This window comes from Arachis hypogaea, chromosome 14 (genome assembly GCF_003086295.3).
Source record: "Arachis hypogaea cultivar Tifrunner chromosome 14, arahy.Tifrunner.gnm2.J5K5, whole genome shotgun sequence".
Taxonomy (NCBI): Eukaryota; Viridiplantae; Streptophyta; class Magnoliopsida; order Fabales; family Fabaceae; genus Arachis; species Arachis hypogaea.
In genome coordinates this window covers 47,845,505-47,869,253 of record NC_092049.1, presented here as the reverse complement: position 1 = coordinate 47,869,253, position 23,749 = coordinate 47,845,505, and the positions used below count along the sequence as shown (strand labels likewise).

The following is a 23,749-nucleotide window of genomic DNA, read 5'->3' as shown; positions in this document are numbered from 1 at the left end:
AATGAAGGAGATGGAGGTGAGGAGAGGGTTCGGCCAAGGGAGGTGTATTGTGTATGATGTGTGAAATGGAAGGTGGTAAGGAGGGGGTATTTATAGTGTAGGAGGGAGAGAGAATTCAGTCATGAAGGGGTGGGTTTGGAAGGGAAATGGTTTGAATTTGAATGGTGGGGTAGGTGGGGTTTTATGATGGATGGATGTGAGTGGTGAAGAGATTATGGAGAAGAGGGTAAGATTTGATAGGTGAAGGGTACTTGGGGAAGAGTTATTAATGGGATTGGTCAATGGTATTTAGGGAAGAGTGTTATGGAAAGGTGTGAAGAGGAGAGAAGAAGAGGTGGTGTAGGTGGGGATCCTGTGGGGTCCATAGATCCTAAGGTGTCAAGGAATTCTACTTTCTGCACCATTCTTGCATTCAAACGCCCATTGTGTGCCAATCTTGGCGTTTAACGCTAGCTCTGCTACTTTCCTGGCGTTAAACGCCACTCTGCTGCCCATTTCTGGTGTTAAACACCATCTAGATGCCCATTTCTGGCGTTTAACGCCAGCCAGATGCTAGAGAGCCGTTTCTGGCGTAAAACGCCCAGAGTGCTGCCTATTCTGGCGTTTAACGCCTAGAATGCTGCTAGGCTGGGCGTTAAACAACCATTCTGCTATCCTTACTGGTGTTTAAATGCCAGTAAGCCTGTCCTCCAGGGTGTTCTGTTTTTGATGCTCTTTTTCATTCTGTTTTTGATTTTTTATTTGTTTTTGTGACTTCACATGATCATCAACCTAAAGAAAATATAAAATAGAAATGGAAAATAAATAAATATAATTAAATAACATTGGGTTGCCTCCCAACAAGTGCTTCTTTAATGTCAATAGCTTGACAGTGAGCTCTTAGAGAGCTTCACAGAGACTTAGAGCTTGATGATGGCCTCCCAACACCAAACTTAGAAGTTGAGTGTGGGGGCTCTGTTTGACTCTATATTGAGAGAAGCCTTTCATGATTCCTCTCCATGGTTACAGAAGAAGATCCTTGAGCCTTAAACACAAGGTAGTCCTCATTCAGTTGCAGGACTATCTCTCCTCTATCCACATCAATCACAGCTCTTGCTGTGGCTAGGAAGGGTCTTTCAAGGATGATGGAATCATCTTCATCCTTCCCAGTGTCTAGGATTATGAAGTCAGCATAAATGTACAGGTCTTCAACCTTTACTAAGATATCCTCTACAAGTCCATAAGCTTGTTTCCTTGAATTGTCTGCCATCTCTAGTGAGATTTTAGTAGCTTTTACCTCAAAGATCCCTAGTTTCTCCATCACAGAGAGTGGCATGAGGTTTATACTTGACCCAAGGTCACACAGAGCCTTCTTAAAGGTCATGGTGCCTATGGTACAAGGGATTAAGAATTTTTTGGGATCTGGTTTCTTTTGAAGTAACTTTAGTTGCCCCAAAGCATTCAGTTCATTAGTGAGCAATGGAGGTTCATCCTCCCAAGTCTCATTACCAAATAACTTGGCATTCAGCTTCATGATTGCTCCTAGATACTAAGCAACTTGCTCTTCAATAATATCTTCATCCTCTTCAGAGGAAGAATACTCATCAGAGCTCATGAATGGCAATAGTAAATTCAGTGGAATCTCTATGGTTTCTGTGTGAGCCTCAGATTCCTTTGGTTCTTCAATAGGGAACTTCTTAGTGGCCCGTGGACGTCTATTGAGGTCATTCTCAGTGGAAATCACTGCCTTTCCCTCCTCTATAGGTTCGGCCATGTTGGACGTGTTTATGGCTGGTTCACGAAATTGTGATCTCAACGGTGCCAAAAACTTGGTACGCACGATTGTAATCTCAACTATTTTCACAACTCTGCACAACTAACCAGCAAGTGCACTGGGTCGTCCAAGTAATAAACCTTACGTGAGTAAGGGTCGATCCCACAGAGATTGTCGGCTTGAAGCAAGCTATGGTCATCCTTGTAAATCTCAGTCAGGCAGATTCAATTGGTTATGAAGTTTTGATAATTAAAATATAAATAAAATATAAAATAAAGATAGAAATACTTATGTAATTCATTGGTGGGATTTTAGATAAGCGTATGGAGATGCTTGTGCTTCTGAATCTCTGCTTTCCTACTGTCTTCATTCAATCATTCATACTCCTTTCCATGGCAAGCTGTATGTTAGGGGATCACCGTTGTCAATGGCTACTGTCCGTCCTCTCAGTGAAAATGGTCCAAATGCACTGTCACCGCACGGCTAAACATCTGTCGGTTCTTACTCATGTTGGAATAGGATCCATTGATCCTTTCGCGTCTGTCACTACGCCCAACACTCACAAGTTTGAAGCTCGTCATAGTCATCCCATCCCAGATCCTACTCGGAATATCACATACAAGGTTTAGACTTTCCAGATCTCAAGAATGCTGCCAATTGATTCTAGCTTATATCACGAAGACTCCGATCTTTCGGAATGGAGGCTAAGAGATACGCATTCAAGCTCTTTTTCATGTAGAACGTAAGTGGTTGTCAGGCACGCGTTCTTAGGTGACCATGGTGATGAGTGTCACATAATCATCACATTCATCATGTTCTTGGGTGCAAATGAATATCTTAGAATAAGAATAAGCTTGAATTGAATAGAAAAATAATAGTACTTTGCATTCATTCATGAGGAACAGCAGAGCTCCACACCTTAATCTATGGGGTGTAGAAACTCCACCATTGAAAATACATAAGTGATGAAGATCCAGGCATTGCCGAATGGCTTGCCCCCTAAACGTAATCAAGATATCAAAAGTTGATCAAAAGATAGTCTCCAAAATGATCTAAAGATGTAAAATAAATCACTAAAAGTAGTTTTTATACTAAACTAGTAGCTAGGGTTACAGAAAATAAGTAACTAAGTGTAGATAGTGCAGAAATCCACTTCCGAGGCCCACTTTGTGTGTGATTGGGCTGAGCATTGAGCTTTACACGTGTAGAGACTTTTCTTGGAGTTAAACACCAGCTTTGGTGCCAGTTTGGGTGTTTAACTCCAGCTTGTAACTCAGTTCTAGCGTTTAACGCCAGAATAGGGCAGGAAGTTGGCGTTTAAACGCCAGTTTGTGTAATCAAAACTCGGGAAAGTACAGACTAGTGTATATTTCTGGAAAGCCCAGGATGTCTACTTTCCAACGCAATTGAGAGGGCGCCAATTGGGTTTCTGTATCCCCAGAAAATCCATTTCGAGTGCAAGGAGGTCAAAATCCAACAGCATCTGCAGTCCTTTTTCAGCCTCTGAATCAGATTTTTGCTCATGTCCCTCAATTTTAGCCAGAAAATACCTGAAATCACAGAAAAACATACAAACTCATAGTAAAGTCCATAAATGTGAATTTTTCTTGAAAACTAATAAAAATATACTATAAAGTAGCTAGATCCTACTAAAAACTACCTAAAAACAATGCCAAAAAGCGTATAAATTATCCGCTCATCACAACACCAAACTTAAATTGTTGCTTGTCTCCAAGCAACTAAAAATCAAATAGGATAAAAAGAAGAGAATATACTATAAATTCCAAAATATCAATGAAACTTAGCTCCAATTAGATGAGCGGGACTAGTAGCTTTTTTCCTCTGAACAGTTTTGGCATCTCACTTTATCCTTTGAAGTTCAGAATGATTGGCATCTATAGGAACTCAGAATTTAGATAGTGTTATTGATTCTCCTAGTTCAGTATGTTGATTCTTGAACACAGCTACTTTATGAGTCTTGGCCATAGACCTAAGCACTTTGTTTTCCAGTATTACCACCGGATACATAAATGCCAGACACATAATTGAGTGAACTTTTTCAGATTGTGACTCAGCTTTGATAGAGTCCCCAGTTAGAGGTGTCCAGGTTTCTTAAGCACACTCTTTTTGCTTTGGATCACAACTTTAACCGCTCAGTCTCAAGCTTTTGACTTGACACCTTCACGCCACAAGCACATGGTTAGGGACAGCTTGGTTTAGTAGCTTAGGCCAGGATTTTATTCCTTTGGGCCCTCCTATCCATTAATGCTCAAAGCCTTAGATCCTTTTTCCCTTGCCTTTTAGTTTAAAGGGTTACTGGCTTTTTCTCTTGCCTTTTGGTTTAAAGAGCACTTGGCTTTTTCTGCTTGCCTTTTCTTTTTTCTTTTCTTTTATTTTCGCCATTTTTTTTTCACATGCTTTGTTCTTCACTACTTTTTCTTGCTTCAAGAATCAATTTTATGATTTTTCAGATTATCAATAACATTTCTCCTTTTTCATTATTCTTTTAAGAGCCAACAATTTTAACATTCATAAACAACAAATTCAAAAATATGCACTGTTCAAGCATTCATTCAGAGAACAAAAAGCATTGCCACCACATCAAATAATTAAACTAATCTCAAGGATGAATTCGAAATTCATGTACTTCTTGTTCTTTTGTAATTAAAACATTTTTCATTTAAGAAAGGTGATGGATTTATAGGACATTCATATCTTTAGGACATAGACACTTAAACACTAATGATCATGTCATAAAGACACAGACATGAATAAACATAGAGCATAGTAAACGAAAAACAGAAAAATAAAGAACAAGAAAATTAAAGAACGGGTCCACCTTAGTGATGGCAGCTAGTTCTTCCTCTTGAAGATCTTATGGAGTGCTTTAGCTCCTCAATGTCTCTTCCTTGCCTTTGTTGCTCCTCCCTCAAAGCTCTATGATCTTCTCTAATTTCATGGAGGAGGATAGAATGCTCTTGGTGCTCCATCCTTAGTTGTCCCATGTTGGAACTCAATTCTCCTAGGGAGGTATTAATTTGCTCCCAATAGTTTTGTGGAGGAAAGTGCATCCCTTGAGGCATCTCAGGGATTTTATGATGAGGAATTTCTTCATGCTCTTGTTGAGGTCCATGAGTGGGCTCTCTTGTTTGCTCCATCCTCTTTTTAGTGATGGGCTTATCCTCTTCAATGAGGATGTCTCCCTCTATGACAATCCCAGCCGAATTGCAGAGGTGACAAATGAGGTGAGGAAAGGCTAACCTTGCCAAAGTGGAGGACTTGTCAGCCACCTTGTAGAGTTCTTGAGGTATAATCTCATGAACTTCCACTTCCTCCCCAATCATGATACTATGGATCATGATGGCCCGATCCACAGTTACTTAGGATCGGTTGCTAGTAGGAATGATAGAGCGTTGGATGAACTCCAACCATCCTCTAGCTCCAGGCTTAAGGTCCGGTCTTCTCAATTGAACCGGTTTGTCTCTTGAGTCTCTTTTCCACTGAGCTCCTTCCTCACATATGTCCATGAGGACTTAGTCCAACCTTTGATCAAAGTTGACCCTTCTAGTGTAAGGGTGTGCGTTTTCTTGCATCATTGGCAAGTTGAACGCCAACCTTACATTTTCCGGACTGAAATCCAAGTATTTCCCCCGAACCATTGTAAGCCAATTCTTTGGGTTTGGGTTCATACTTTGATCATGGTTCCTAGTGACATATGCATTTGCTTAGAACTCTTGAACAATTAAGATTCCGACTTGTTGAATAGGATTGGAGAGAACTTCCCATCCTCTTCTTCTAATCTCTTGTCGGATCTCTGGATATTCGCCCTTTTTGAGCTTAAAAGGGACCTCAGGGATCACCTTTTTCTTGGCCACAACTTCATGGAAGTGGTCTTGATGGACCTTTGAGATGAATCTTTTCATCTCCCATAACTCAGAGGTGGAAGCAATTGCCTTCCCTTTCCTCTTTCTTGAGGTTTTTCTAGCCTTAGGTGCCATTAATGGTTATGAAAAAACAAAAAGCAATGCTTTTACCACACCAAACTTAAAATGTTTTCTCGTCCTCGAGCAAAAGAAGAAAGAAAGTAGTAGAAGAAGAAGAAAATGGAGGAGATTGAGGGAGATATGTGGTTCGGCCAAGGGGTAGAAGTAGTGTTTGTAATGTGTGAAAATAAAGGAGTGGTGAGGGGTTTATATAGGGGTGGGGGGAGGGTTAGGTTTTGTGTATTAGGGTTGGGTTTGGGAGGGAAAGGATTTTGAATTTGGAGGTAGGTGGGGTTTTTGGGGAAGAGTGTTATGAAAAGGTGTGAAAAAGAGAGAAGAAGAGGTGGGGTAGGTGGGGATCTTGTGGGGTCCACAGATCCTGTGGGGTCAAGGACTTATCATCCCTGCTCCATTTAGGCGTGTAAATGCCCTTAGAGTGCAATCCTAGCGTTTAACGCCAGACTGCTGCTTGTTTCTGGCGTTAAATGCCAAGCTGTAGCCTGTTTCTGGCATTTAACGCCAGATTGTAGCCTGTTTCTGGCGTTTAACGCCAACTTGATGCTTCTTTCTGGCGTTAAACGCCAGTCTGATGCTTCTTACTGGCGTTTAAATGCCAGTAAGCTTATCCTCCAGGGTGTGCTATTTTTAATGCTGTTTTTCATTCTATTTTTGATTTTTCAATTGTTTTTGTGACTTCACATGATCATCAACCTACAGGAAACATAAAATAATAATGGAAAATAAATAGATATAATTAAATAACATTGGGTTGCCTCTCAATAAGCACTTCTTTAATGTCAATAGCTTGATAGTGAGCTCTCATGGAGCCTGATAGATAATCAGAGCAAGGTTAGGGCCTCTCAACACCAAACTTAGAGTTTGGTTGCGGCCTCCCAACACCAAACTTAGAGTTTGAATGTGGGGGTTTTGTTTGACTCTGTATTGAGAGAAGCTTTTCATGCTTCCTCTCCATGGTTATAGATGGAGAACCTTGAGTCTTGAATACAAGGTAGTCCTCATTCAACTGAAGGACCAATTCTCCTCTGTTAACATCAATCACAGCTTTTGCTGTGGCTATGAAGAATTTTCTGGGATCTGATTTCTTCTGAGGTAATATCTGCCTCATTAATGCATTCAGTTCATTGGTGAACAAGGGGAGTTCATCCTCCCAAGTCTCATTACCAAATAACCTGGCATTCAGCTTCATGATTGCTCCTAGATACTTAGTAACTTGCTCTTCAGTGATGTCTTCATCCTCTTCAGAGGAAGAATATTCATCAGAGCTCATGAATGGCAGAAGGAAGTTTAATGGAATCTCTATGGTCTCTGTATGAGCGTCAGATTCCTTTGGTTCTTCAAAGGGAAACTCCTTTCTGTCCAGAGGACGTCTGGTGCATGAATTGTAAATCACACTTTTCACAACTCGTACCACTAACCAGCAAGTGCACTGGGTTGTCCAAGTAATACCTTACGTGAGTAAGGGTCGATCCAACGGAGATTGTCGGCTTGAAGCAAGCTATGGTTATTTTGTAATTCTTAGTCAAGAAATCAATAATAAGAGTGATTATATTTATGAAGAGTAAAAAGCATAAGTTAAATAGTACTTGTTATGCAGTAATGGAGAACAGATTGAGGTTTTGGAGATGCTCTGTCTTCTGAATCTCCACTTTCCTACTATCTTCTTCTACACGCATGCAAGACTCCTTCCATGGCAAGCTATATGTTGGTGGATCACCGTTGACAATGGCTACCATCCGTTCTCTCAGTGAAAATGGTCCAAATGCGCTGTCACCGCACGGCTAATCATCTGTTGGTTCTCACTCATGTTGGAATAGGATCCATTGATCCTTTTGTGTTTGTCACTACGCCAAGCACTCGTGAGTTTGAAGCTCGTCACAGTCATCCCATCCCAGATCCTACTCGGAATACCACAGACTAGGTTTAGACTTTCCGAATCTTAGGAATGGCCGCCAACAATTCTAGCCTATACCACAAAGCCTCTGTTCTCACGGATTCGAATGCTTTGTTGTTAGTAGATGCAATCAAACACGTGAACCAGGAATCAAAGAGATACACACTCAATTTAAGGTAGAACGGAAGTGGTTGTCAAGCACGCGTTCATGGGTTGAGAATGGTGATGAGTGTCACAGATCATAACATTCATCATGGTTAAGTGCGAGTGAATATCTTAGAACAGAGACAAGCGTGTTTGAATAGAAAACAGTAGTAATTGCATTAATTCATCGAGACACAGCAGAGCTCTTCACCCCAAATCATGGAGTTTAGAGACTCATGCCATAGAGAAACAATGTAAAACATGAAAATGTCATAAGGTACAAAATAAATCTCTAAAAGTTGTTTAAATACTAAACTAGTAACCTAGGTTTACAGAAAATGAGTAAACTACGACAGATAGTGCAGAAATCTACTTCCGGGGCCCACTTGGTGTGTGATGGGGCTGAGAATTGAGCTTTACACGTGCCTAGGCTGTTTCTGGAGTTAAACGCCATGTTGTAGCCAGTTTTGGGCGTTTAACTCCAACTTGTAACCTGTTTCTGGCGTTTAACGCCAGAATGTAACATGGAACTGGCGTTGAACGCCAGTTTGCTTCGTCTAAACTTGGGCAAAGTATGGATAATTATATATTGCTGGAAAGTCCTGGATGTCTACTTTCCAACACAATTGAGAGTGCGCCATTTAAAATTCGGTAGCTCCATAAAATCCACTTTGAGTGCAGGGAGGTCAGAATCCAACAGCATCTACAGTCCTTTTTCAGCCTCTGAATCAGATTTTTGCTCAGGTCCATCAATTTCAGCCAGAAATTACCTGAAATCACAGAAAAACACACAAACTCATAGTAAAGTCCAGAAATGTGATTTTTATTTAAAAATTAATAAAAATATACTAAAAATTACTTAAATCATACTAAAAACTATGTAAAAATAATGCCAAAAAGCGTATAAATTATCCGCTCATCACAACACCAAACTTAAATTGTTGCTTGTCCCCAAGAAACTGAAAATCAAATAGGATAAAAAGAAGAGAATATACTATAAATTCTAAAATATCAATGAAACTTAGCTCCAATCAGATGAGCGGGACTAGTAGCTTTTTGCCTCTGAACAGTTTTGGCATCTCACTTTATCCCTTGAAGTTCAGAATGATTGGCATCTATAGGAACTTAGAATTCAGATAGTGTTATTGATTCTCCTAGTTCAATATGTTGATTCTTGAACACAGCTACTTTATGAGTCTTGGCCGTGGCCCTAAGCACTTTGTTTTCCAGTATTCCTACCGGATACATAATTGCCACAGACACATAATTGGGTGAACTTTTTTAGATTGTGACTCAGGTTTGCTAGAGTCTCCAGTTAGAGGTGTCTAGGGTTCTTAAGCACACTCTGTTTTTTCTTTGGACCTCAACTTTAACCGCTCAGTCTTAAGTTTTCACTTGACACCTTCACGCCACAAGCACATGGTTAGGGACAACTTGGTTTAGCCGCTTAGGCCAGGATTTTATTCCTTTAGGCCCTCCTATCCACTGATGCTCAAAACCTTGGATCCTTTTTACCCTTGCCTTTTGGTTTTAAGGACTATTGGCTTTTTCTGCTTGCCTTTTCTTTTTCTTTCTCCCTTTTTTTTCGCCATTTTTCTTTTCTTTTTTTTCGCAAGCTTTTGTATTCACTGCTTTTTCTTGCTTCAAGAATCAATTTTATGATTTTTCAGATTGTCAATAACATTTCTCATTTTCATCATTCTTTCAAGAGCCAACAATTTTAACATTCATAAACAACAAATTTCAAAAGACATATGCACTGTTCAAGCATTCATTCAGGGAACAAAAAGTATTGTCACCACATCAAAATAATTAAACTAATTTGAAGGATGAATTCGAAACCGTGTACTTCTTGTTCTTTTGTAATTAAAACATTTTTCATTTAAGAAAGGTGATGGATTCATAGGACATTCATAACTTTAAGGCATAGACTCTAATCTTTATTTATTATTTAATAAAAATAATATAAAATAGGCATAAGAGCAGACACTTAGTAATAAAAGAAAGGAAATTAAAGACATGAAGATAAATGACTCTAATTCTAATATTCATGTACTCTTAAAATGGATAAAAGGTTATCACAGAGTTAGACTCAACAACCTTTATTTTGGGAGGTAGATGCCTCTTTAGTCTGTGGGGTGCTTGGCCCTTCAAGAGATAGCTTCTGGCGCTTCAGTTCCTTCAGTTCACGCCCTTGCTCTTCTTGTTCCCTAAGCAGTTTGCAGAGCATGCTGTTTTGATTTTGCTGTTCTTCCTTCAGTTGATCCATAGCTTCTTGCAACTTGGTGATAGATGCTTCTAGGCACCCCAGTATTCAAATTAAGGAATTTCCGGGAGGAACTCCTGTGCTCTCCTCTTGATGGGGTCGTCCTACACTTGTCCTTCCATTGACTTTTTGGTGATTGGTTGCTCAACTGAGATATACTCGTCTACTCCCATTTTTACCTCAGCATCTTTACATAGCAGAGAGATTAGACTTGGATAAGCCAATTTGGCATCTTTGGAGTTCTTGTTTGCAATTGTGTAAGGCTCACGAGATATCAGCTGATGAACTTCCACTTCTTTTTCCAACATAATGCAATAAATCATCACTGCTCTTGTGATTGTGACTTTAGAGCGGTTGCTAGTGGGCAGTATAGAACGCCCAATGAAGTCTAGCCAGCCCCCTGGCGACTGGTTTGAGATTTCCTCTCTTGAGTTTATTTGGGATACCCTTTGTGTTAGTTGTCCATTTGGCTCCAGAGAGGCATATGTCTTCTAGAATTTTGTCCAAGCTCTTGTTTGGTCTCATCATTCTCCTATTAAAGGAGTCTGGATCATCTTACAGTTGAGGCAGCGTGAAGATCTCCCTTATTTTGTCAGGGTGGGTGTGAACAATCTTCCCTCTGACCAGAGTTTGATAGTCATAGAATACGGTTCCAGCTATTCTCTGCCTATCTGTCTGCCACAGATTAGAGTAAAATTCCTGAACCATGTTTCTTCCCACCTTTGTCTCAGGATTAGCTAGGATTTCCCAGTTCGTTTCGAATTTGCTCTTGGATCTCCAGATATTCGTCTTCTTTCAGATTGAATTTAACTTCTGGGATCACTGACCTTAGACCCATTATTTTGTAGTAATGATCTGAATGTTCTTTGGTTAAGAACTTCCCTTGATTCCAAAGTGGTTTTGGAATATTCTCTTTCTTGCCTTTTGAGGTGGTTTGTTTTCCCTTAGGAGCCATGATCTTGGTGGGTATGAGCTTAGTGATCACGGATAAACACACCAAACTTAGAGGTTTGCTTGTCCTCAAGCAAAAGAAAGGAAAGGAGAGGGATAGAGGGAGAGCCAAGTTCGAATTGTGGAGGAGAGGGGGGAGGCCGAACGAGGATTTAAAGGGAAGGGGGGTGGGTTTTCGAAAATTTTTGAAAAAGATATAATAGAAAATGTGATTTGGAAAAGATAAGTATGATTGGAAAAGATGTAATTTAAAATTGAAAAGATATGAAAGATATTTGAAAAAGGTAGATTTATTTTTTAAAAATATTGTGAAGATTTGAAAAAGATATTGATGAGTTTGAAAAAAAAATTGAAAAAGATAGATTTGTTTTGAAAAAGATTTGAGAAGAGGTTGAAGAAGAATTGAGAAAGATTGAATTTTAGAATTAAGATATTTTTAAAATTTTTGGAAAAAAAGTTTGAAATTGGGAACATGTTTATGCAAGAAAAATGGATGGAAATATGAAATTTTGAAAAAATCAAGTTGGGAACAAAAACTTCCTCCCCTTCATAATCCTGGCGTTAAACGCCCAACTGCTGCTTGTTTTGGGCGTTTAACGCCCATCTGTAGCCTCTTTTGGGCGTTTAACGCCCAGCTGTTGCTTCTGGCTGGCGTTAAACGCCAGAAATCTTTCGTCACTGGGCATTTTTCTGAACATCCAAGATGCTGCAGGTATGGCGTTAAACACCCAGAATGGTACCCATTCTGGCGTTTAATGCCCAGAAAGGTATCATTACTGGCGTTAAACGCCCAGTAGATGCTTCTTTTGGGCGTTTAACGCCCAATTGTGCCTCTTACTGGCGTTTTCTTGCCAGTGATCTTCTTTTCCCTGTTTTGTACTCTGAATCCTTCTGTAACCCTGTGAACTTGTGCAATTGATACTTTACCTTGAAGATTATTTATATTAAACTCGTATAATTATTATTTAAATAAAAATAGGTTTTGCTAATGGCTGGGTTGCCTCCCAGCAAGCGCTTCTTTATTGTCTTTAGCTGGACCTTGCTGAGCTTTTAATCTAGCCTCAGCCTTGAGCACTCTTGCTCAACATTTCCTTCAAGATAATGCTTGATTCTCTGTCCATTAACAATGAACTTCTTATTAGAATCAATGTCTTGAAGCTCCACATAGCCATATGGTGACACACTTGTAATCACATATGGTCCCCTCCATCGGGATTTCAGTTTCCCGGGGAATAGCCTGAGCCTATAGTTAAACAACAGAACCTTCTGTCCTAGTTCAAATACTCTAGATGATAGCTTTCTATCATGCCACCTTTTTGCTTTCTCCTTTTAAAGCTTGGCATTTTGGAAAGCAGTGAGTCTGAATTCCTCTAGCTCCTTCAGCTGGAGCAATCTTTTTTCTCCAACTAATTTGGCATCAAAGTTTAGGAATCTGGTTGCCCAGTAAGCCTTATGCTCCAGTTCCACGGGCAAATGACAGGCCTTACCATACACAAGCTGGTGTGGAGAGGTCCCTATAGGAGTCTTGAATGCTGTTCTGTAAGCCCACAGAGCATCATCTAAGCTTCTCGCCCAATCCTTTCTACGGTTACTTACAGTCCGTTCTAAGATTCTTTTTAGTTCTCTATTAGAGACTTCAGCTTGCCCATTTGTCTGTGGATGATATGGAGTTGCCACCTTGTGGCTAATCCCATACCGGACCATAGCTAAGTAAAGCTGTTTATTGCAGAAGTGAGTGCCCCCATCACTGATTAGTACTCTAGGGACACCAAACCTGCTGAAGATATGTTTCTGGAGGAACTTCAGCACTGTCTTAGTATCATTAGTGGGTGTGGCAACGGCCTCTACCCATTTGGATACGTAGTCGACTGCCACCAGAATATAAGTATTTGAGTATGATGGTGGGAAAGGCCCCATGAAGTCAATACCCCATACATCAAACAACTCAATCTCCAAGATTTCTTGTTGAGGCATGGCGTAACCATGAGGCAGATTACCAGCTCTCTGGCAACTGTCACAGTTACGTACAAACTCTCACGAGTCCTTATAGAGGGTCGGCCAGTAGAAGCCACATTGGAGGACCTTGGTGGCTGTTCGCTCACCTCCAAAATGGCCTCCATATTGTGACCCATGGCAATGCCATAAGAGCTTCTGTGCTTCTTCTCTAGGCACACACCGATGGATTATTCCGTCTGCACATCTCTTAAAGAGATAGGGTTCATCCCACAAGTAGTACTTTGCATCAGTAATTAATTTTTTCTTTTGTTGCCTGCTGTATTCCTTGGGTATGAATCTTGTAGCTTTGATAGTACTACTTGGTGCACGAATTTGTGATTCACACTTTTCACAACTCGTACCACTAACCAACAAGTGCACTGGGTCGTCCAAGTAATACCTTACGTGAGTAAAGGTCGATCCCACGGAGATTGTTGGTTTGAAGCAAGCTATGGTTATTTTATAATTCTTAGTCAGGAAATTAGTGATAAAAATGATTGGGTTTATGAAGATTAAATAGCATAAATTAAATAGTACTTGTTATGCAGCAATGGAGAACAGATTGAGGTTTTGGAGATGCTCTGTCTTCTGAATCTCTGCTTTCCTACTGTCTTCTTCTTCACGCACACAGGTCTCCTTCCATGGCAAGCTGTATGTTGGTGGATCACCATTGTCAATGGCTACCATCCGTCCTCTCAGTGAAAATGGTCCAAATGCACTGTCACCGCACGGCTAATCATCTGTCGGTTCTCACTCATGTTGGAATAGGATCCATTGATCCTTTTGTGTTTGTCACTACGCCCAGCACTTGTGAGTTTGAAGCTCATCACAGTCATCCCATCCCAGATCCTACTCGGAATACCACTGACAAGGTTTAGACTTTTCGGATCTCAGGAATGGCCGCCAATAATCCTAGCCTATACCACGAAGACTCTGATCATAAACCAAGAGGCTAAGAGATACACACTCAATCTAAGGTAGATTAGAAGTGGTTGTCAGGCATGCGTTCATAGGTTGAGAATGATGATGAGTGTCACGGATCATCACATTCATCACGATTAAGTATAAGTGAGTATTTTAGAATAGAAACAAGCGTGATTGAATAGAAAACAGAAGTAATTGCATTAATTCATCGAGACACAGCAGAGCTCCTCACCCCCAACCATGGGGTTTAGAGACTCATGCCGTCAGAAATACAATATGAAATGTGTAAAATGTCATGAGGTACAAAATAAATCTCTAAAAGTTGTTTAAATACTAAACTAGTAACCTAAGTTTACAAAAAATGAGTAAACTATGATAGATAGTGCAGAATTCCACTTCCGGGGCCCACTTGGTGTGTGCTAGGGCTGAGACTTGAGCTTTACACGTGCCTAGGCTGTTTCTGGAGTTAAACGCCAGGCTGTAACCTGTTTTGGGCGTTTAACTCCAACTTGTAACCTGTTTCTGGCGTTTAACGCTAGAATGGAACATGGAACTGGCGTTAAACGCCAGTTTACGTCGTTTATCCTTAAGAAAAGCATGAACTATTATGTATTGCTGGAAAGCCCTGGATTTCTTCTTTCTAACGCAATTGAGAGCGTGCCAATTGGTCTTCTGTAGCTCTAGAAAATCTATTTCGAGTGTAGAAAGGTCAGAATCCAACAGCATCCGCAGTCCTTTTTCAGCCTCTGAATCAAATTTTTGCTCAGGTCCCTCAATTTCAGCCAGAAAATACCTGAAATCACAGAAAAATACACAAACTCATAGTAAAGTCCAGAAATATGAATTTTGAATAAAAACTAATAAAAATATACTAAAAAGTAATTAAAACATGCTGAAAACTACTTAAAAACAATGCCAAAAAGCGTATAAATTATCCGCTCATCACAACACCAAACTTAAATTGTTGCTTGTCCCCAAGCAACTAAAAATCAATTAGGATAAAAAGAAGAGAATATACTATAAATTCCAACGTATCAATGTGATGACATGTCACCATGTCATGTTTTTCTATGCTTTTTCATACAAGAAATTGATGATTTGTGCTTAAATATTGAATGATTTTGTACTTAATTGGTATATTTCCTTGATCTTTTAATTTTATAAATCTTCTAGGAAATAAGAAGAAAAAGAAGCAAAGAAGCACAAAATAAGCTAAAAAGGAGAAAAAAAGAGCTTTGGGACACACTTTGAAGTTAGAGCACACTTTGGAGCCTTAGGCCACGCTTTTAAAAGCGTGGCCCATGACCAAACCAAGGGAAGAAAAGCGTGTCTCACAACAAGGAGCAAAGGCACAAAGCTCTTGCCAAGAGCCTAAAAGCTCTTGCCAAGAGCTTTACTTCAAAAGCAAGGCAAAACTCAAAGCAAAGCTGTTGCCCAAAGCTCTTGCCAAGAGCTTTTTCGGGCTTGCCTCAAGAAAAATGAGCATTGGAAGCAAATTTTCTCTAAGTTAAAATCTGGGCGCTCACAGCATGACCATGCCTCCTTCAAAGGGCTATAACTTGAGCTACAGATATCCGATTGATGTGCTTCCAGTTGCATTGGAAAGCTAACATTTAGAGCTTTCTAAAGATATATGGCAATCAATATTTGGCATAGAATTGAGGCACGAGTGAAAGGCATCTTTAAGGGCCAAAAACAAGCAAAAATGAATCAAAGTGCTTCCACCAGGATTCGAAGAGGGATACCAAGGGAAGACACTAGGCGCTACTCTTGTGCCAAGGAAAATGGCCAGCAAGTGCTTCACCCAAGACTTGAACCATGGACCTCAAGGACAAGTAAAGCTCTTGCCAAGAGCTTTTAAGCTCTTGCAAAGAGCTTTGTTCTCTTGTCACAAGGAAGGAACGTGCGCACACTTTGGCAAGGAAGGGAACCAAAGCTCTTGGCCAAAGCTCTTGCCAAGAGCCGAGCTTTGCCCTGGGAGTGTGACCCATGGGCTGAAAATTCAACCAAAAATCCAATTTAATTCAATTCTTCACCAAATTAAAGAACCAACATCCGGATCCACTACTCTTCAAATAAAAAGCAAGCAAGGCCCATTAACTCAAAGGCACAAGAAAAACTTAGCTTAGGAATTTATTTTTAATTGTAATTTGTTTAGAATTTCATTTTTCATTTTCATTTTCATTTTGTGAAAAGCCTATAAAAAGGCATCTGCTTCATTTCTTTGGAGAGCTCCATTGAGAAGGCTTGCTCCAATAGGGAGTTTTCCACTCTTTAGTTTTCATTTTGCTTTCTCTCTTAGTTTTCTTTTCTGTTTTGAAATTTTGGATTGAGATTGGAAGGAATTCTGTTTTCATTCTTCAACTGCAACTTCTCTTGTTATTTCTCTGCATAATTCAAGAAATTGTGATTTGAACCAAAGCTTTCATTTACTGCTTCCATTTGGCTTTATTCTTCAATTTATTTGCTGTTGGATCAAGGAAGGAATTGAGATATAGACTTGTTTTCTAGTCTCTTTGATTTCCTAAGATCTTCAATTTCATTTTGCAATTAAGCTGAATTTCATCTCTGTTTAGCTTTCTCAAGCAATTTTGCTTTGCTATTTTTTTTACTGTTTCATTGAAATTGTTGAGTGCTCTTTGAGATTTCAAAATTGATTTAAGTCTTCTTGCTGATTTCCTTTTCTGCTACAATTTCCTTCTCTGCAATTTTTACTTTCTGCTCATATTGCTCCCAATTTACTTTCCTGCATGTGTGTTCCTCTGCACTTTACATTTGAGCCACTGTGATCTTAATTTACTTTTCATGCAATTTTAATTTCCTTGCGATTGTTCTAAGCTTTCATCTACTGCTTTCATTTAATTTCGCTGCTCCCACTCCCCTTTACATTTGATGCAATTTACATTTCTTGTCATTTAAGTTTCTACAATTTACATTGCTTGCTCTTTAAGTTTCAGTTCCATTTACTTTCTACAATTTAAATTTTCTTGTCATTTACTTTCTGCTGCATCAATTTCACCCAATCACTCAATGTTAGCTTGACTAAACTAATCAACCACTAAAGTTGCTTGATCCATCAATCCCTGTGGGATCGACCTCTCTCTTGTGAGTTATTACTACTTGATGCGACCCGGTACACTTGCCGGTTAGATTTGTGTGTTTGGAATTCGATTTTCCACAAAAACACCATCAAGTTTTTGGCGTCGTTGCCGGGGATTGATTTAGATCAACAATGATTAAGTGGGTAAGAAGTCTAGATCAAGCATTTTCTTTATTTTTGTTTTCTGTTTTAAATTGAAACCAAGGTGTTTGAGTTTTTGCCTCACTAAGAAATTCTCATCTCTGATATGAGTATTAAATTTTCCTTGGTGTTGTGTTTTCCAAATTTTAAATGGAGTTCAACTCATCTTATGATCAAACAAATTTCATGGGATATTTCTGGTGCGCAGAAATTGTGATTACACTTTGATTATGTAAAATTCATCGCTCTTTCTTTCCCTGGTAATGGCGCCAAAAATATGATGCCAATACCATGGTTCACAACTTCGCACAACTAACCAGCAAGTGCGCTGGGTCGTCCAAGTAATACCTTACGTGAGTAAGGGTCGAATCCCACGGAGATTGTTGGTATGAAGCAAGCTATGGTCACCTTGTAAATCTCAGTCAGGCGGATACAAGATAGTAATGGAGTTTTCGAAAATAATTAATAAAATAGGGATAGAAATACTTCTGTAAATCATTGGTGAGAATTTCAGATAAGTGAATAGAGATGCTTTCGTTCCTCTAAACCTCTGCTTTCCTGCTATCTTCATCCAATCAGTCTTACACCTTTCCATGGCTGGCTTTATGTGATGCATCACCATTGTCAATGGTTACTTTCGGTCGTCTCTCGGGAAAATGATCCAAATGCCCTATCACGGCACGGCTAATCGTCTGGAGGCATCACCCTTGTCAATGGTTACATCCTATCCTCTCAATGAAAATGTTCAACGTACCCTGTCATGGTACGACTATTCATCTGTCGGTTCTCGATCATGCTGGAATAGGATTTACTATCCTTTTGCGTCTGTCACTACGCCCAGCAATCGCGAGTTTGAAGCTTGTCACAGTCATTCAATCATTGAATCCTACTCGGAATACCACAGACAAGGTTTAGACTTTCCGGATTCTCTTGAATGCCGCCATCATTCTAGCTTACACCACGAAGATTCTGATTAAGAGATCTAAGAGATACTCATTCAGTCGAAGGTAGAACGGAAGTGGTTGTCAGGCACGCGTTCATAGGGAATGATGATGATTGTCACATTCATCACATTCAGATTGAAGTGCGAATGAATATCTTGGAAGCGAAACAAGATGAATTGAATAGAAAACAGTAGTACTTTGCATTAATCTTTGAGGAACAGCAGAGCTCCACACCTTAATCTATGGAGTGCAGAAACTCTACCGTTGAAAATACATAAGTGATAATGGAGTTCATTGGTAACGGCCCCAGAGGGGAACCGGAGTAACCAAGACTGATCACAGGATCAAAATACAATCCAGGATGTCTAATACAATAGTAAAAAGTCCTATTTATAATAAACTAGGTACTAGGGTTTACAGAAGTAAGTAATTGATGTATAAATCCACTTCCGGGGCCCACTTAGTGTGTGCTTGGGCTGAGCTTGAGTGTTACACGTGTAGAGGTCATTCCTGGAGTTGAACGCCAGCTTTTGTGCCAGTTTGGGCGTTGAACTCCACTTTGCAGCTTGTTTCTGGCGCTGGACGCCAGAATTGGGCAGAGAGCTGGCGTTGAACGCCAGTTTGCGTCATCTAAACCTGGGCAAAGTATGGACTATTATACATTTCTGGAAAGCCCTTGATGTCTACTTTCCAACGCAATTAGAAGCGTGCCATGTCGAGTTCTGTAGCTCCACAAAATCCACTTTGAGTGCAGGGAGGTCAGAATCCAACAGCATCAGCAGTCCTTCTTTAACCTGTGATTCTGATTTTTGCTCAAGTCCCTCAATTTCAGCCAGAAAATACCTGAAATCACAAAAAAACACACAAACTCATAGTAAAGTCCAGAAATGTGAATTTAACATAAAAACTAATGAAAACATCCCTAAAAGTAACTAGATCCTACTAAAAACATACTAAAAACAATGTCAAAAATCGTATAAATTATCCGCTCATCACAACACCAAACTTAAATTGTTGCTTGTCCCCAAGCAACTGAAAATCAAATAGGATAAAAAGAAGAGAATATACTATAAAGTCGAAACTATCAATGAAACATAGCTTCAATCATATGAGCGGGACTTATAGCTTTTTGCCTCTTGAATAGTTTTGGCATCTCACTTTATCCATGGAGGTTCAGAATGATTGGCATCTATAGGAACTCAGAGTTCAGATAGTGTTATTGATTCTCCTAGTTCAGTATGATGATTCTTGAACACAGCTATTTTATGAGTCTTGGCTGTGGCTCTAAGCACTTTGTTTTCCAGTATTACCACCAGATACATAAATGCCACAGACACATAATTGGTTGAACCTTTTCAGATTGTGACTCGTCTTTGCTAAAGTCCCCAATTAGAGGTGTCCAGGGTTCTTAAGCACACTCTTCTTTTGCTTTGGACCTTGACTTAACCGCTCAGTCTCATGTTTTTACTTGACACCTTCACGCTACAAGCACATGGTTAGGGACAGCTTGGTTTAGCCGCTTAGGCCAGGATTTTATTCCTTTAGGCCCTCCTATCCACTGATGCTCAAAGCCTTGGGATCCTTTTTATTTGCCCTTGCCTTTTGGTTTTAAGGGTTATTGGCTTTTTGCTCTTGCCTCTTGGTTTTAAGAGCTTTTGGCTTTTTCTGCTTGCTTTTTCTTTTTCTTTATTTTTTTTCGCCTATTTTATTATTTTTTTCTGCAAGCTTTGTTCTTTGCTGCTTTTTCTTGCTTCAAGAATCATTTTTATGATTTTTCAGATTATCAAATAACATGTCTCCTAGTCTTCATTCTTTCAAGAGGCAACATATTTAACATTCTTAAACAACAACTTCAAAAGACATATGCACTGTTCAAGCATACATTCAGAAAACAAGAAGCATTGTCACCACATCAATATAATTAAACTAAGTTCAAGGATAAATTCGAAACTCATGTACTTCTTGTTCTTTTAAATTAAAACATTTTTCATTTAAGAGAGGTGATGGATTCATAGGACATTCATAACTTTAAGACATAGTTACTAACTACTAATGATCATGTAATGAAGACACAAACATAGATAAGCACTTAACATAGAAAACGAAAAATAGAGAATGTAAGAACAAGGAATGAGTCCACCTTAGTGATGGTGGCGTTTTCTTCTGGAGGAACCAATGATGTCCTTGAGCTCTTCTATGTCTCTTCCTTGTCTTTGTTGCTCCTCCCTCACTTCTTTTTGATCTTCTCTTATTTCATGAAGGATGATGGAGTGCTCTTGATGTTCCACCCTTAGTTGTCCCATATTGGAACTCAATTCTCCTAGGGAGGTGTTGATTTGCTCCCAATAGTTTTGTGGAGGAAAGTGCATCCCTTGAGGTATCTCAGGGATTTCTTGATGGTGAGCTTCTTCATGTGCCTGTTGAGATCCATGAATGTGCTCTCTTGTTTGCTCCATCCTTTTCTTAGTGATGGGCTTGTGAGATGAATCTTTCCATCTCTCATGGCTCAGAGGTGGGAGCAATTATCTTCTCTTTCCTCTTCCTTGAGGTTTCTCTGGCCTCAGGTGCCATTAATGGTTATGGAAAAACAAAAAAAAGCTCTGCTTTTACCACACCAAACTTAGAATGTTGCTCGCCCTCGAGCAAAAGAAGAAAGAATAGAAGAAGAAGAAGAAGAAGATATGGAGGAGAGGGGGGTGTGTGTATTCGGCCATATGGGTGGGATTGGGTGGGGAAGAGATATTGAATTTTGAAGGTAAGTGGGTGTATAGATGTGAGTGGTAAATGGAAACAGAAGGGATGACCATGAATGGATAGAGAGATGGTGAGGTAGGTGGGGATCCTGTGGGGTCCACAGATCCTGAGGTGATCCTGTGGGGTCCACAGATCCTGAGGTATTCAAGGATTTACAACCTTGCACCAAATTAGGCATGTAAAATGCCCTTGCACACAACTCTGGGCGTTCAGCGCCAGGTTGGTGCCCATTTTGGGCGTTAAACGCCCATTTGTTGCCCATTTCTGGCGTTGAATGCCAGAACCATGCTTGTTCTGGGCGTTCAGTGCCAGCTCCTCTCCAGGGTGCAATTCTGGCGTTCAGCGCCCGGATGATGCCCATTTTGGGCGTTCAGTGCCCAGATACTGCCCATTTTGGGCGTTCAGTGCCTGAACCATGCTCTGTTCTGGCGTTGAACGCCAGGCAGATGCTTCCTCCAGGGAGTGACTTTTCTTCTGCTGTTTTTGATTCTGTTTTCAATTTTTATATTTATTTTGTGACTCCACATGATCATGAACCTATAAAGACATATAACTAAGAAAAATATTGTTAGATAAATAAAAATTGGGTTGCCTCCCAATAAGCGCTTCTTTAATGTCAATAGCTTGACAGTGGGCTCTCATGGAGCCTCACAGATGTTCAGAGCATTGTTGAAACTCTCCAACACCAAACTTAGAGTTTGGATATGGGAGTTCAACACCAAACTTAGAGTTTGGTTGTGGCCTCCCAACACCAAACTTAGAGTTTGACTGTGAGAGCTTTGTTTGACTCTCCTTTGAGAGAAGCTTTTTCTGCTTCCTCTCCATGGATGCAGAGAGAGATCCTTGAGTTGTAAACACAAGGTTGTCCTTATTTAATTGAAGGATCAATTCTCCTCTGTCCACATCAATCACAGCTCTTGCTGTGGCCAGGAAAGGTCTTCCCAGGATGATGGATTCATCCTCTTCCTTTCCAGTATCCAGGACTATGAAATCAGCAGGGATGTAAAGGCCTTCAACCTTTACTAACACGTCCTCTACTTGTCCATAAGCCTGTTTTCTTGAATTGTCTGCCATCTCTAATAAGATTTTAGCAGCTTGCACCCTATAGATTCCCAGTTTCTCTATTACAGAGAGGGGCATGAGGTTTATCCCTGAACCAAGGTCACACAGAGCCTTAAAGATCATGGTGCCTATGGTACAAGGTATTATGAACTTTCCAGGATCCTGTCTCTTCTGAGGCAATGTCAGTTGATCCAGATCACTTAGTTCATTGGTGAACAAGGGACGTTCATCTTCCCAAGTTTCAATACCAAATAATTTGGCATTCAGCTTCATGATTACACCAAGAAACTTGGCAGTTTGCTCTTCAGTGACATCCTCATTCTCTTCAGAAGAGGAATACTCATCAGAGCTCATGAATGGCATAAGGAGGTTCAATGGAATCTCTATGGTCTCTAGATGAGCCTCAGAGTCCTTTGGTTCCTCAGAGGGAAGCTCCTTATTGACCACTGGACGTCCCAGGAGGACTTCCTCCTTGGGATTCACGTCCTCTCCTTCCCTTACAGGTTCGGCCATGGTGCTTATGTCAATGGCCTTGCACTCTCCTTTTGGATTCTCTTCTGTATTGCTTGGGAGTGTACTAGGAGGGATTTCAGTGATCCTTTTACTCAGCTGGCCCACTAGTGCTTCCAAATTTCTAATAGAAGACCTTGTTTCATTCATGAAACTTACAGTGGCCTTAGATAGATCAGAGACTAAGTTTGCTAAATTAGTAGTATTTTGTTCAGAGTTCTCTGTCTATTGCTGAGTGGATGATGGAAAAGGTTTATTATTGTTAAACCTGTTTCTTCCACCATTATTAAAGCCTTGTTGAGGCCATTGATCCTTCCATGAGAGATTTGGATGATTTCTCCATGATGGGTTATAGGTGTTTCCATAAGGTTCACCTAAGTAATTCACCTCTGCTATTGCATGGTTTTCAGGATCATAAGCTTCTTCTGCATAAGAAGCCTCTTGAGTACTGTTGGATGCAGCTTGCATTCTATTCAGACTCTGGGAAATCATATTGACTTGTTGAGTCAATATTTTGTTCTGAGCCAATATAGCATTCAGAGTATCAATTTCAAGAACTCCTTTCTTCATAGGCGTCCCATTACTCACAGGATTCCTCTCAGAAGTGTACATAAACTGGTTATTAGCAACCATGTCAATGAGTTCTTGAGCTTCTGCAGGTGTTTTCTTTAGGTGAATGGATCCACCTGTAGAAGTATCCAATGACATCTTTGATAGCTCAGATAAACCATCATAGAATATATCCAGGATGGTCCATTCTGAAAGCATGTCAGAAGGACACTTTTTGGTCAACTGTTTGTATCTTTCCCAAGCTTCATAGAGGGATTCACCATCTTTTTGTTTGAAGGTTTGAACATCCACTCTAAGCTTGCTCAGCTTTTGAGGAGGAAAGAACTTGGCTAAGAAAGCCGTGACCAGCTTATCCCAAGAGTTCAGGCTATCTATGGGTTGAGAGTCCAACCACACTCTAGCTCTGTCTCTTACAGCAAAAGGGAAAAGCATGAGCCTGTAGACTTCAGGATCTACTCCATTAGTCTTAACAGTATCACAGATCTGCAAGAATTCAGTTAATAACTGAAAAGGATCTTCAGATGGAAGTCCATGAAACTTGCAATTCTGCTGCATCAGAGAAACTAGCTGAGGTTTCAGCTCAAAATTGTTTGCTCCAATGGTAGGAATGGAGATGCTTCTTCCATGTAAATTGGAATTAGGTGCAGTAAAGTCACCAAGCATTCTCCTTGCATTATTGTTGTTGGGTTCGGCTGCCATCTCCTTTACTTGTTCGAAATTTTCAATAAGGTTGTCTCTAG

At 40.0% G+C, this 23,749-nt stretch overlaps 1 non-coding gene across 1 annotated transcript; it reads left to right on the top strand.

Moving 5' to 3' along the window:
• The first annotated feature begins 23,201 nt into the window (after positions 1–23,201).
• LOC112745207 (small nucleolar RNA R71) lies at positions 23,202–23,309 on the top strand. Its single transcript, XR_003173146.1, has one exon. It is a non-coding gene; the product is annotated as a small nucleolar RNA R71 (small nucleolar RNA).
• The last annotated feature ends 440 nt before the right edge of the window (positions 23,310–23,749 follow it).